Source organism: Tursiops truncatus, chromosome 12 (genome assembly GCF_011762595.2).
Source record: "Tursiops truncatus isolate mTurTru1 chromosome 12, mTurTru1.mat.Y, whole genome shotgun sequence".
NCBI classification, from domain to species: domain Eukaryota; kingdom Metazoa; phylum Chordata; class Mammalia; order Artiodactyla; family Delphinidae; genus Tursiops; species Tursiops truncatus.
The window spans coordinates 59,217,781-59,233,249 of NC_047045.1; the positions used below are offsets into that span (position 1 = coordinate 59,217,781).

A 15,469-nucleotide genomic window follows, 5' to 3' on the forward strand; every position below is an offset into this window, starting at 1 on the left:
AATTTCTTGATAGAGAATTTTAAGTTGACCATGGGGGATAATTAAGTGAGACACCAAGAATATCCCCACAGATGTGAATAACCCGACAGTGCAGGGTCCAAGTTCCAGGGAACGTGAGCTCCTTGATGAGAGCGGGACAGGGCCATTGGCTTATGGTGCCCAGCACAGGAGAGAATTTCCCACAAAGCTTCCTGTCGTGCTTAAGAGCCTAGTGACTCCAGTGCATGGCTACCAACCACCAAGTGAAGGCTGCACGTTATCTTCTGCTGCCGCAAGCTGTTCCACGAACACCTGAAGCAGTCACAGCACTTAGTTTTATCCCCTGTGGTGATATCCTTCTTTTCTCCCAGGTAAGGGTGAGGCAGAGACCAGTGAGTACATCTGAGGAAGGAGAGTGAGGTGCACCAGGGGTCCATGACTCACACTGCTTGTTGGCTGAATGCAAACATCAACACTACTCTTTCTCGTGCTCTTGGTAACAGTCCACAGGAAAGAATTTTCCTTTGGCATCACTGCCTTGTTTGAAACAACGGTGGAGTGCTATACTTTTGTATTTAAATATTTCGGAGACAAATAAGGCTGTAAGGCTTATTTGTCTATCAGTGCTGTAAGGGGCAGCACTTACAAAGGATTTCCTATTTTGATTACTACTTCATAGGTGTCACATTATTATCACAATCAAAATGGGAATGCCAAAAGTTGCCTCTATTCAGAAAAGTATTACAATGATAGAAATTGTCACAGAAGGTCATGGCAAGATAAAGTACACAAATATAAATAAACTGGCATTCCTGAGACTGTAATGAACATTTAATTGAATTTTGCTTTTAGTTGGCTATATGCCAGCAGAAGAAATAAATAAAAAGAAATATTTTTTAAAAGTGCCTATGGAAGTGGGTGGCAATGACACCCACCTCATGACATATTAAACTGTGTGACTGATTACTGTGTTCTTGCACATAGCTGGAATTTACAGACCTAGAGCAGATGGTAGGCCGGTACGCCCACCTTCGTATGCAACAGAAGCCAGGGAAGGATGGCCTGGCAGCCGCGGGTTATCTGTTAGCATGGGTGCAAACTAAAACACAGCCGGAGAGCAAAAACGCAGATGAAAAAGAGAGGGAAGTCTTCAACCTGAAGGATTTTAGCAGGTAAAACAACCCCTCCAGTTAGTTCAAGAAACTGGAACTTTGGGATACTCTTGAGAGGACTTAGCAGTAAAAAAGAGAAGAAGAAGAAATAAAAGCTGCTAAGCATAGGCAAGACAAAGATGAAAATTAACATCGATGGTAAAATGACCTAGACATTGAAAAGCCCCAGATATTTATACTGTTTCTCATGACCCCATCTTTTCTTGACCTCTTTAGTCAGGTCAAAGCAAAGTCCCTGCAACACCCAGACTGCTTAATAACTACTTATTGAATGGAAATGAAGTGGCTACTCCCTTTTTCATGAAGCCAACATTAAGGAGGCTGAGTCATCGAATGCAATGCCTCCTAACTTCCCGACCATCTCAACTCCAGTGACTTATGCTGCATCCTACTTCCCTCACCATCTCCCAGAGATGCAGTCGATCAACAAGTCCAGTGAGTGCTACCTTTAAAAGGTAACCTGATGCCAAGGAGAAACAAAGCCTGTGCGCCACAACTACCGAGCCTGCGCTGTAGAGCCCGTGAGCCACAACTACTGAGCCCACGTGCCACAACTACTGGAGCCCACATGTCACAACATCTGAAGCCCACGTGCCTCGAGCCCGTGGTCCGCAACGAGAGAAACCACTGCAATAAGAAGCCCGCACACCACAACAAAGAGTAGCCCCTGCTCGCCACAACTAGAGAGAGCCGGCGCACAGCAACGAAGACCCAACACAGCCAAAATAAATAAATAAAATAAATATATTTATTTTTTAAAAAAAGGTAGCCTGAATGTAATCATGTTTTCTCAACTTTCAAATATCAATTACCTTAGTACTAACACTTGCAGAAAGAAACCTATTTTTTGCTTAATTCCCCTACACTGGGTTGAGCAATGTTCCTCCAAAATTCATGTCCACCTGGAACCTCAGAATGTAACCTTGTTTGGAAATGGGGTCTTTGCAGATGGAATTAGTTAAGATGAGTTTCCACTGGCATAGGATGGGTCCTAAATCCAATGACTAGTTCTTAATAGAAGAGAGAGGAGAAGGAGATTCAGACTCTCTCTCTCACACACACACACACACACACACACACACACACACACACACACGGAGATGGCCACGTGAAGACAGAGGCAGAGACTGAAGTCAAGTTGCCACAAGCCAAGTAACCCCAGAAAGCAGCAGAAGCTGGAAAGGCCAAGGAAGGTTTCTCCCTTAGAGCCTTCTGAGAAAGCATGGCCCGGTCAACACCTTGATTTTGGACTTCCGGCTGCCAGAGCTCTGAGAGAATCAATTTCTGCTGTTTCAAGTTACCCAGCTTGTGGTCATTTATTATGGAAGCTCTAGGAATCTAATACAGCCCCCCATCTCAATTTTTTTAAATAAAAAACTAACAATTCTCAGATTTTTACACCTGTACCTAGGCCATGGTTGGCTCTGCATTTGTTTGTGATGTGAACTTATCACAAATATACATTGTTTCCTCTTATTTGAATAGATCTGTAGATTAGTTAATAATATTGTATCAAGGGTAATTTCCTGGTTATGATAATCAAACTAAGTAAATGTAAGATGCTAGCATTTAGGGAACTCTACTATTTTTACAACTCTTTTTGTAAGTCTGATATTATTTCAAAATAAAAAGTGTAAAAAGTAAAAACAAATAAGATTAATTATCTATAACTAAATATATGTGTTATCTTACTTTTGTTTTTATTTTTGGCGGGTAAAATGAGGGGGTGAAAATGCCCTTCTTGACTGGTCTAAGTATACTGAGCTCAGTGAGAAAAACAGGAGGTGATTAGAGCTCTTATGAGCAATTTTCCTATACTTATTCTTCCAAGTCTACCCATTTAAGATGTGACTTGCTGGAACATGAGTGGAACATAGCTCTCCAAAACCAACTTGCAGTCTAATAAATTAAAAATTAAAACAAAAGGAAAGAGGTGATGGGTGGAATCTGTAATGAGCTGGAAATTTTGTAAATCCCCATCACCACTTTTCTTCCTGCCCGTTCTTGTTCCTGGCATCCCTCTTTACATACGCACCTGAAGCACAGGTTGCTGTCCATGTAATAGCAGGTAAACCAGCTCTGACAAAGGTTATCCAAAGGGCACCTGGCTCGTAAAGTGATGCAGCCTATGAGAACATTTCAGCCAGAACTAGTAGTATAGATAGATGATTATAAGGTCATGTGACTATTTGCTTCCCTCTCTCCCTTTCTCCCTCTTTATCTTCATCCCTGATGGGGAGAACTCTTTGAGAATGACAATATATCTGACTTTTAAGAGGCACCCAAATTGAGCAAGAGAAAGATATCACTGTCCCACAGGTAATCCACTCTGAAAAAGTTCAGGGTTCAAAGCAAAACCCGACTTATTGATATAGTATCAAGAGGTCACAGCTTGAATGGACTTGGCAGCTAAAGCCCAGGAAATCATGTTCAAATCAGATGGAGATGACTAAAAGAAATGAAGAAAAGGGAAAAAACCAAGGGAAAGGAGATCGCTGGGAAATAATTCACTCCGTACTGCAATCCTGAATTCTCCTAGGAACTACCATCTTCACGCATGACCATGCCCGTGCAGCCACAACTGACCAGTCCAGGGATGGGTGCCCAATGCATCCATCCTTTCTGGGGATTTTCAAACTATGAAAAAGAACCCACTGGTCATTTATTATGTAATTATCTAGATCTCTAGATCTAGATAATCTCTAGAAGGTGGAGATTGTGGAAGATTGTGGAGATTGTGGATTGTGGAAGAAGCCAGCATGTGGTGAGATACAATAAAGTCAGCACACAGAAAAGTGCCAAAGCCAAGACAGTCTTTGAATACCTAACTTAGGCTGTTCCTGAGACCAGCTGCATCTCTGCCATTCTGTGGCTTACTTATTCAACCTTTCCTCTTATTTCACGAATCAGTACATTCCTTTCTATTTCCTAAGCTAGTTCAAGTTGGGTTTCTGTTACTTGCAACCAAGAGCCCTGATTAATAATCACACAACTATATATCATCAACTTATCAATATGTGTGTGCATTTATGTATGTGCTATCTGAAAATATCTTTTTTTCTCTTAGGAAACTTGCCATATAAAAATGCTTTGCTTTTGTTTTACTCTTTTATCTTAATTATTATTCTTAACTGGATCTGGGTAAGTTAATAACAAAGTTACTTCAATAAAATGCCCTTAATAGGCAATATGGGGGAAAAAAATCACCCCCTCTAACACACATAAATGTCTCTCTCCCTTGCTTATTGATTTCTGAAATTCCACATAGGCACTTAGTACTAAGGCTGTTTTACTTGGTGAACATGCAAATACCCTTGAGAAAGGTAAAACATTATGATTTACAGTCATTAATTTCTGCATGTGAATGAATGAGGTACTTTTGCCAAACACTTCAAGCATGTTAAAAAAAAACAAAAAACAGAAACTTACCTTTAAGAAAGTTCATAACAGCATGCTCAGTGTATGTACTGTTTTTTGAATTTTTAATAGACTATTCATGAACTCTAAGATAGCTTCTGGCCCTATATTTATATATTAATTTTTGGTTAACTGAGATATTTAATAAGCTAGAGATCACCTACCTACTCTAAGAAAATTTAAATTAACACCTATATGGCCAGCAAGGAGTAGTGGAATGACCTGGAGGTTTGGAGACCAAGTTCACTTCCTGCTGTGCCACTAACCGGCTGTGCGACATGACCTTGAGCAAGTCCCATCACACTAGTTCTTACTTTCCATCAGGCTCTAAGGCTCTAGTCTATATACAGACTAGACATATAAACATAAATATTACATTCATTAATCCTCAAAACAACCTGATGAGCTTAGGTAATAGAATTTTCACACACATTTTATAGAAATGGAAAGTAAAACACATATAAGTTAAGAAACTTGCCCAAGTGTCAGAGCCCTGGTTTGACCTCCGGCGGCCTGGACTGGGAGTCCGTGTTCCTAACCACCACACTGATGTACTGGCCTCTTTACTGGCAGGGTAGTAGATGGGGCAGCGTCTACTCCACCAAGATCACTTCAGTTCCCTGTAGCCTTTACTGTGTACCCATCACCCAGGTTCTGGTGCCTAATTTCTAGGCACCAGAGGCATGATTCTGGATTCACTTTGCAAACAGCAAGAAATACCAGAAAATGTACCTTTCTCTAGGGAAGGTGAAAGGTAAGAGAATATGAATGTCTGGTAATCTTGTGTTAAATAGGACAACTCTAAACACACTTTATATTCTTCATGGGTGCTATGGACTGAGTATTGGTGCCCCTGCCCCCCCAGATGGATATATTAAAATCCTAACCCCCAAGCTGATGGTATTACATGTGAGACCTTTGGGAGGTGATCAGGTCATGAGGGCAGATCCTCATGAATGGGATTAGTGCCCTTATAAGAGACCCCAGAGAGCTCCCTTGCCCCTTCTTCCATGTGAGGTCACAGTGAAAAGACAGCTATCTCTGAGGAAAAGGTTCTCGTCAGATAGCAAAGCTGCCAGCACCTTGATCTTGGCCTTCCCAGCCTCCAGAACTGTGAGAAATAAACTTCTGTTGTTTAGAAGCCACCTAGTCTATGGTATTCTGTTAGAGGAGACCAAACGGGCTAAGACAATGGGATTAAATTAAACCTGGAACTACAAGGCAGTCACACACTTGCTTGGCTTCTTCCCTTTCCCTAGCCTTACTCTGCCCCCTACTGTTTTCTCCTGGTACTTCCTTAATCAATCCTTGTACATAAAACCTTGTCTTAAAGGACTGAATCTGGGAACCCAACCTAAAGCAAGTAGCATAATGGAAGAGCATTTTTGGACCACATTTTCTTGGGTTTGAATCTTGCTCCATTACTTTCATATTTATTTATTTTCCTTGAAATATATTTGACATATAACATTGTGTAAATTTAAGGTGTACAACATGCTGATTTGATACATTTATACACCGTAATATAATTGCATCAAACTTGTTAAAGACTAGATTTTAATTATTCCCACCACAAAAAAAGGAATTGATAATTACGTGACTTTCTATCTGTTTCCTCGTTGCTCTGTTTCTCTATCTCAGTTTCTTTATCAGAAAATCAGTGATAATGAGAGTTACTCACAAGATTACTTGAGAATCAAATGGCTGGTACATATAAAGCAACAGACACCTTGTAGGTGCTCAAAAAGTGATGTATTATTATAAATTGGGTTCTGGGTTTTTAAATACATTTTTAACACTGTGCCCACATAGATAACAAGCAAAACTATGCAAATAATTTATTCACAAACGCCAGTATTTCAAAATCAAATTTTAAGGCTTTATGTTATAAATATTCAATCAAAAAATATCACCATGGTCAAATGTTTTATTGCAAAATATGTCATCATATGAAATACAAATTTATATGTGCCTTGTCAATTTATTTAGGATTTGAGTTTCAAATTTGTAGACATAAGACTGAGCCGTATTTTCTTGACAGAGATCTTTTTCTGAATTACGACCACCCTCCTTTCTCCAAAAGAAACTTAGCTACATTGACACTTATGTGTGTTGATGTATAATTTTGAATATAAATGTTCCTTATCATTTTGCTCTGAAAATCTTTTCTCTTAAATGCCCTCCATTCACGCACTCAACTAATCAACTAAAAAACAAAAAAAAACAACAAAACCCCCCACACATACACCTATATCTACTCTAGCGTTTGCTCTTTGTTAGGTGCCAAGGGGGGAAACAAAGATGCATCGTACATGAATCTGACAGTCATATGGCTCATATTCTAGAACGGTAGAGAAGCAAAGGCCAGAGAATGATCATTTTTGGTTGCCTTCCAGCACTGATTTTCCTACCAGAATCCTGAACTGCTTAACTACACCATTGGGCTAAGAATGATTCCTACTTCCCCTGAGTGGCCTAAACCCATTTATGTGATCCTATCCTTGACATGAACTTAAATTGGTCAAATCACAGAGACTTTTCCATGGTGGCTGACAGAAGAGCTGTCCTCTCCCTTCCTCAAGATGTGAAAGAGAAAGTGTTACATCAGGAATTGAGGCTGCCATTTCCCCACCATGAGGGAAAACAGCCTAAGCATGAAGACAACACAATGGTAAAGGTCAAACTCAAAATGAAGCTGCAGCTCTTGAAACATCACAAACCACCAGACTAACAGATTTGCCTGAAATAAATGCAAGCAATGCTCAGTTGAAATAAAAATGGGTTTGATGCCGACAGTAATTATCAATGACAATTATTTTCTTCAGTTACCCTTCATTTGTTTCTTCCCTCTCTTTAGACAATGCAAACTGAGATAAGCACCCAAATCTGGATAAAGTTAGAAGTTTGTTAATTAAGACTTCTGAAAAAAAAAAAAAAGAGTTCCCCAAATATTAGCTAATGGCTGAGTCTCTGGTTCTATAACACATTTGAAAGCCGATTTTTTTTCATGAGAACACTGACTATTTAGAATATGCCAAAGCAATACGGCTCATCCTATTTCATATTTCTCCTCTTCAAAATATCCTTCAAGCTACTTTCCAGTCACAGCATTCATCCCACTCTACACCTCCTACACATCCTACCTGAATTATACCGATAGCCACATACTCATCTTCTTAAATGTTTAGGAGCTTGCTTTCTGGACCACACTCCATATCCCAGCCAAACCATCTTCACAGGTTACCACTTTGCACTTTGTAAATCTGAATAATATCCAACAGCTCCATACCAGCCATCTGGTAGCTGATCGAGTCCACACTTCTTTCTCTGACATCCGGGGCGCTCTGTCATTGGCTGCGTGTTAGTTACAGAGCCCTATATGCATGAATTTCCATCCCTAAGAATCACTTGTCTTTATGCATCATGTTCGTTCTTACCTCCATGATTTCATTAGCACTGTTTTCTCCACCCAATACATTCCCCTTACTCAACTTTGCTTGCTAAAGTCTTACTCATTCTTGAAAGCCCAGCTTTTTTGTTTTCCCTGGATTCCTTCTCTGATTATTTTGGCTCACATTTGCCTTGTTTCTCTGAACTTCTTTTGGGAGGCAATACTCTGTGGTAGCTTGAAGCCAAAGACTTGGTTTAGAAGCCAATGTCTAGAAACAATAAATGCTGGAGAGGGTGTGGAGAAAAGGAACACTCTTGCACTGTTGGTGGGAATGTAAATTGATACAGCCACTATGGAGAACAGTATGGAGGTTCCTTAAAAAACTACAAAGAGAACTACCGTACGACCCAGCAATCCCACTACTGGGCATATACCCTGAGAAAACCAGAATTCAAAAAGAGTCATGTACCAAAATGGTCATTGCAGCACTATTTACAATAGCCAGGACATGGAAGCAACCTAAGTGTCCATCAACAGATGCATGGATAAAGAAGATGTGGCACATATATACAATGGAATATTACTCAGCCATAAAAGAAACAAAATTGAGTTATTTGCAGTGAGGTGGATGGACCTAGAGTTTGTCATACAGAGTGAAGTAAGTCAGAAAGAGAAAAACAAATACCATATGCTAACCCATATAGATGGAATCTAAGAAAAAAAAAAAGGTCATGAAGTACCTAGGGGTAAGATGAGAATAAAGACACAGACCTACTAGAGCATGGACTTGAGGATATGGGGAGGGGGAAGGGTAAGCTGTGACAAAGTGACAGAGTGGCATGGACATATATACACTACCAAACGTAAAATAGATAGCTAGTGGGAAGCAGCCGCATAGCACAGGGAGATCAGCTAGGTGGTCTGTGATCACCTAGAGGGGTGGGATAGGGAGGGTGGGAGGGAGGGACACGCAAGAGGGAAGAGATATGGGAACATATGTATATGTATAACTGATTCACTTTGTTATAAAGCAGAAACTAACACACCATTGTAAAGCAATTATACCCCAATAAAGATGTTAAAAAAAAAAGTAAAAGAAAATGTGTCTAGCACATAATAATTCATAGTAAGAGGTTGAAAACTCTACTCAGTTCTGTATAACTTAGCACATCTATCATTTTTTCCTTATTGGATGCAATAATTTCATACATGAGTTTTTTTCTCCCTACTTGGAGTAGCAACTCATTGTCTTACCACTTGTTGACAATTCATTACATGGAGCAGACTTCTTCAAAGTCTTTATTATTTCTGTGCTTTAATTAAGAAAACAGAACATCAAGACTAGTTATTGCTAGTTATTCTCTGACATGCAATTTCTAACTTACTTGTAAGTGTGAGCTGTTTTTAAACAATGAATTGAAGTTTTAGGTAAACTTGCATTTAGATTCTAGCAATTCATGGAATCAAAAGTACATATTGTTTATATAAAATAGATATGATTTGCTGTTTCATACTGCAGAAAAATGGTTCAGAGAACTTATCCAACAGTGCTATTAGTCAGTGCATGCTATTCAATGTAGTGATACATATATCGAAGGTATGAGTATAACTGGATTTTTGCCAATCCTATGCAGGGTACAGAGACACACGTGGACCAACATGTTTTATGAAGGATAAAAACTGCAGAAATGGGGGATATCTGATAGGAACATAGCTCAACATCACAGAATGACAGGGGAGACAGAACAGTGCAATAAAAATGCACGGACACTCCAACTTTATCTAAAGTGACCCAACCTCCTACTGTGGAGAAGTGGACTATAGGCTAATAGACGAAAGAACTGGAAGCAACACTCAGCTGAGCAAAGATGAGTAAACATTAAATTACCAAAATAATGAGGAAAATATTCATATTTATGTCAAGCAAAGCACCAATTCCCTTGATATAAAAAAGCTCTGATAAACAAACAAAAAGACAATAGTAGAAACAGGCAAAGTGACATGAGTGAAAAGTATATAGCAAAGAGATACAAGTGGTTACAAATAGAGAAAAAGTTGTTAAAAGTCATTCATAACTACATAAATGGAAATGAAAACACGTACTCTTTCACCTATCAGATTGGCAACATGTTAGAAGTTTGTTAAAAGGCAATGTCGGAGAGTGGACTGAATGCTGTATCCCCCAAAATTTCATCCATTGAAGTCCCCATCCCCAAAGTGACTATATTTGGAGAGAGAGCCTTTATGGAGGTAATTAAGGTTAAATGAGGTCATAAGTGTGGGGCCCTAATCCAATAGGATTAGTGTCTTTATAAGAAGAGACAGGAGAGTGCTCTCTTTCTCTTTCTCTTTCTTTGTCTCTCTGCCATGGGAGGACACAATGAGAAAAGAGCCATCTACAACTCAAAAGAAGAGGCCTCAGAGTGAAACTTACCTTGCTAGCATCTTGATCTTGGACCTCGTAGCCTCTAGAACTGTGGGAAATAAATATCTGCTGTTTAAGCCACTCTAGTCTGATATTTTGTTATGGCAGCCTGAGCAAACTAATACAGACAGGAAGTATGTAATAGCAGAAAACTGAAAATATTTAATGTTATCAATTAAATTATATTAAATTCAGACAATGGACTACTACACAGTCATAAAAGAATTAAATAGATCTGTACATACTGAAGTGAAACATTTTCCAAGAGATAGTTAAATGTAAAAAGCAAGTGTCAAAATATATAGTTTAATTCCTTTGAAGTCTAAATATAAAAACAAGAAAAAATATATATGTAAAGAGAGAGGACCTAAAATGTAAACAGAAATAGAAATAAAGGTGTATGATTGCATATGTATAGGAAATTTCAGAAAAATACAAGAAAACATTAATGATGGCTTATGAGAAGCAGAACTTGAATGGCAGAAATTAGAACTTTTTGCTTTTCATTGTATGGCCTTCTGTATCTGAGTTGTTTACACTGAAGAAATATTAATTTTATAATATATTTTAAGAATTCTGGGTTCATCACTTATTAGCTGAATGACCCCTGACAAGGTAATTAATTGAGTCTTTTTTTCCTACCTCATAAGGTGATTGTGAGAATCACATGAGATACTAGAAACTCCTACAACAGTGCATGGTATATACAAACATCATCAAATATTAGTTCTCATATTTCCTATCCATAATCTATCTAGGATACTTCCTTGAATGTTACATATATACCTCATTTGTGTTATGCTATTACACTTGAATATATAATACAGTCCCCAAAAATGTAAAAAATGTTTATTTCCCTAATCTTGAGTCAATGCAACAATAGTCTGTTTCCTCTCATGATTTTTTAATTTAAAATTAGTTATTTACAGTAATAATTGACCAGGATGGAACAACATTCTGTTCCTCTGAAAACCCAATTATAGCATCCAAATTTTTAAGCCCTTAGAATAAAAGAGTTTTCTTCCCCAAACCTGTTGTCAAGACTTTCCAGCCCACTGGCAGATGTCACTGAGTTGGCTTCACCTCTGAACAGACACAGCTCCTGCTGGGAGGGTCCCGGCAAAGACACCGAGACCTTTCCTTGGTTCTGCATCAAACATTTTCTGTCTCCCTGGATTGTTTTTGCTTCTTGGTCTCCTTTGAAGCTACAGTTGCTGGTCTGCTTTTTGTTTTTGTTGTTGTTGTGTGTGTGTTTTGTTTTGTTTTTAATGGTTTAAAGGCCTAACAATTCCATCCATGAAAGGACAGAACTCAATTACTAACAGATGATCCACAAGTTAAAATGCTATAGCCCCAAATTAGGGGAAAGAAAAAATTTAGTTTTTCATTTAGCCCAATACAACTTACATGTAAAAATAACTGACTTAATTCTGCATATTTTAAAACTAACTCTTCAAGATTTGTTTCCACATCCTGAAACTTCTAGTACCTGTGTTTATATATAATTTATCATAATAATTTTGGCACATTTAAGTAAAGTGTATTATTTTAGCATTGATTCATCATAATTTAAGGATTGTTTTTCCTGGAGAAATTTAATAGATGGGCCAACTTTTTTTTTTCCTCTAGGAGTACGGAAATAAACATTACATGGCATTTTTTATTCCTTCACGCATAGTTTAAAGATTAGATGTAATTGTAAGCAATACAAATGAATAACACTGCCTCATGCAGAATTCTATGTTGGCTTTTATCCAGAGGTGTAGAATTCACTGCTATTTAAATTAAATTTAAGTTTAAGGCATAGTCTATGTTTTTATCCTGTAATGAAAGTAGGAGAAACTGATGTTAAGTATTTTTCTCTAAGATACAAAATAATGTCGCTTTAGAGCTGGTAGTAAATGCAGGTTTCCAGATCATAATTCACTTCATTGAATTTTGGCCCTTTCTATGAAGTGTCTACAAGTAACAGAGCAGAACTGTTCAGTTCAGCCCAGAAATTAGATACATAATCCACAGTGCCACACATTCAAAGTTCATTTGTTTCAGGGATAAGAGATACTTTACTGAACATTGTTTATAATTCACCATCACTGACTTGAATTTAGATTTGAGTCATTCATCCAACAAGCATTCATTAAGCACCATTGTCAGGAACTGTACCCAGAACTGAAGGTCTAAGGATGAGCATGGCACAACTGTCCTGGGGCTTAACTTCTAAGGTTAGGTAAAAAGATGCATCCCATAGGAAATGTATAGGTGCTATACCATCAGTAATAGCTATCAATTGTATTTATGTGTACCAAGCACATTACACATACTATCACATTTAATTTCATTTCATCTTCATACCATCCAGAGACAGGTATTATTGCCTCATTTTATAGACAAGGAAATTGAGGCACAGTTAAGTCAATGGAACAAACTCACACAGCTGCTGAGTAGCAGGCTTGAATTTGCACCCAGGGCTGACTAGCTTAAGTCCCATTCTCTGGGGGACAGTTCTTGTCTCCCTTTCTTATCCACACAGACTGCAGTGGGGATCTGAAGGGGGAGCTATGGTTAGAAAAAGAATTGGAATAAGGCTCAGAAATAATTTTGTACTTTAACGCTACAGTACTGTTTCAAAGAGTCATTTGATTTTATTTATGGAACTTTGCCCTCTGGTTGGAAAAGGGATGATAAAAATAATAAAAAAGAAGGTGATCTCACAGAATTTGTGATTAGCCATTACTACAATTAAGAAATACATATGGGGACCTCCCTGGCGGTCCAGTGGTTGAGACTCCGTGCTTCCACTGCAGGGGGCACGGGTTCCATCCCTGGTCAGGGAACTAAGATCCCGCATGCCATGTGGTCAAAAAAATTTTTTTTAATTTTTAAATAAAAAAAAAATTTTAAAGATTAAAAGAAATACGTACGTATAGTCTTTACATTTCAGGAAAATTAAACAAATACCAGCAAATGGCTTTTATAATTCTGGCTCCCCTCTTTGTTTCTTTCTTATTCTCTACATGTTTAAACATGAGGCCTCCATAAAAAGAAGTCCTCATTTATCGGGCAATTCCATGAAAAGGGGAAAACAACAAAAGGAAGAGTGTCTCACTCAGGCTATGGCTGAGTTAACACTGCTCTTCTGTGGGTGAACCTCCACTCTAGATGGATAACCCCTCCTCCACGAAGCCTTTGCTTAGCTTAGTAAACAGGATCACACTGAATTCACCTTTTCAAAGCCCTTCAGTCTCCTGCTGCCTTCTAGCTATTTGAATAAATAAGTCTTCTGCTCTAGATGTAGGTTTCTGGAAAGCAAAGCAAGTATCTCATTAATCTTTTAAGTTATTTGCTTGTTTCTGATTTTAAAAAGTTTATACCTATAGAAAATAACATCATTTATAATAGCAACCACCCAGAATTAATTAGCATATTGTCATTTTTACTTTGTTTTTCCTCTTTGCCCCCACTAAATCCAGCACATTTCTCTCTTCTCACCAGGCACTCAATGGTGACCTGAATGGCAAACTCAGGCATTCAGTCTCAAGGAATAACTCACGGGTCATTAGTCTTAACAGGTCTGATCTTCTTTTTCCTAAACATGGTCTCCATCTTCTTTAAATTAAATCTCAAATAACTTTTGCAATCAATACTTTTTATCAGAGCTTAAATATTCTTAGGTCTGCTGTTATAGTAATTACACAAAAAAATGGATCTATTTATGAGAGAAACATAAAAAGCATGGGTGATTTATTCCATATTCCTCTCAATCAGATAAAAGCCACACTCAGTCTAAACTTCATTATTCACAACCTTCATAGGTATTCATATTACGAGAGAAATGTGCAGTTTCAGAAATGTGGCCAATCTCCTTTCTTGGCAGTTGAAAGAAGAAACCTAAAAATGATCTGATAAATCGAATTATGATAATGGTTCCAAGAAAGAACTCGTCATCTTCTCTTCCCCATGAACCATCTCTTCCTTTGGATTTTTATTAAAGTCTTAACCCTAATATCAAGTGAGCTGCCAAGTGTTTCAACTTCCACCTCTACAACAACACTTGTGTGTATTCTCTCCTTATTTCCCAAGCCACTCTCCCAGTGGAGGCTGTCTTTTCCTCTCACGTATACTTGTCCTAGATTAGAGGCTAAACTCCTATCTCTAATCTTCTGTATTCTAAAATCTCAACAACAAATCATGCCATTCCTCTAGTCAGAATGCAATAGTTCCGCTTTGCCTCAAGAGAAACTCACTTTTCAACCTCCTACCCATGCTCCATAGCATCATGTCACAAGACCCTCAAACATTACTAGGAAGATCTGTTCTCTGCGCCTGTGGTCATGGCATTCCAGCCTCCTCAATCCTAAATCTGGCAAAACTGAAATGTATCCATCACAGCCTGAGCTTTCAGTAGGATAGCTAGCTGTTTAAACACCCCTCAGTTGGAAAACATCTGGATTCTCAAAACTTAAACATACCTTCAAATGTACTGATAAGCTCGGTAAGAAATTAAGGGAAATTTCTCAAAGGTAAATTTATATGTATATATGTTTGAAATCAAAGTGATAAACAAAAACAGAAACTGAGGCTCCTATGAGAATGTATGTCTATACTATGATCCTAGAGTCTCCAGGAATAACGGTGACAGGATAGGCTAATTGAATGATAGGAGAGGGGAGACCGAACTTGACACATATCTCTTCCCCCTCCCCCATTTAGACGTAGAACCTGGACCCCTCAATTTGATACAACTCTAGTGAAATGTAGGCTAGAAAAATCTAAATGCTACCAAAGGCAGCCAATGAGAAAATCTGTTTCTGTCACAAGTCTGGGTTAATATGTCCTCCCCAAATTCATATGTTGAACTCCTAACCTCCAATGTGATGGTATTTGAAGATGGGGCTTTGGGGAGGTAATTAGGGTTAAGTAAAGTCACAGGGGTAGGACCCTCATATTGGAATTAAAGGCTTATAAGAAGAAACACCAGAGAGTTTGCTTTCTCTCTTTCTTTCTTCCTGTGCTTGCACAAAGAAGAGGTCATATGGGCACACAGTGAGATGGCCGCTGCCTACAAGCGAAAAGAAGAGGTCTGGG

The 15,469-nt window shown here is 38.4% G+C and overlaps 1 protein-coding gene across 1 annotated transcript in view; it reads right to left on the minus strand.

The window, feature by feature from the left end:
- MOXD1 (monooxygenase DBH like 1) overlaps positions 1–15,469 on the minus strand; it is an 82,979-nt gene that overhangs the window by 24,971 nt on the left and 42,539 nt on the right. The gene's annotated exons all lie outside the window — the stretch shown is intronic.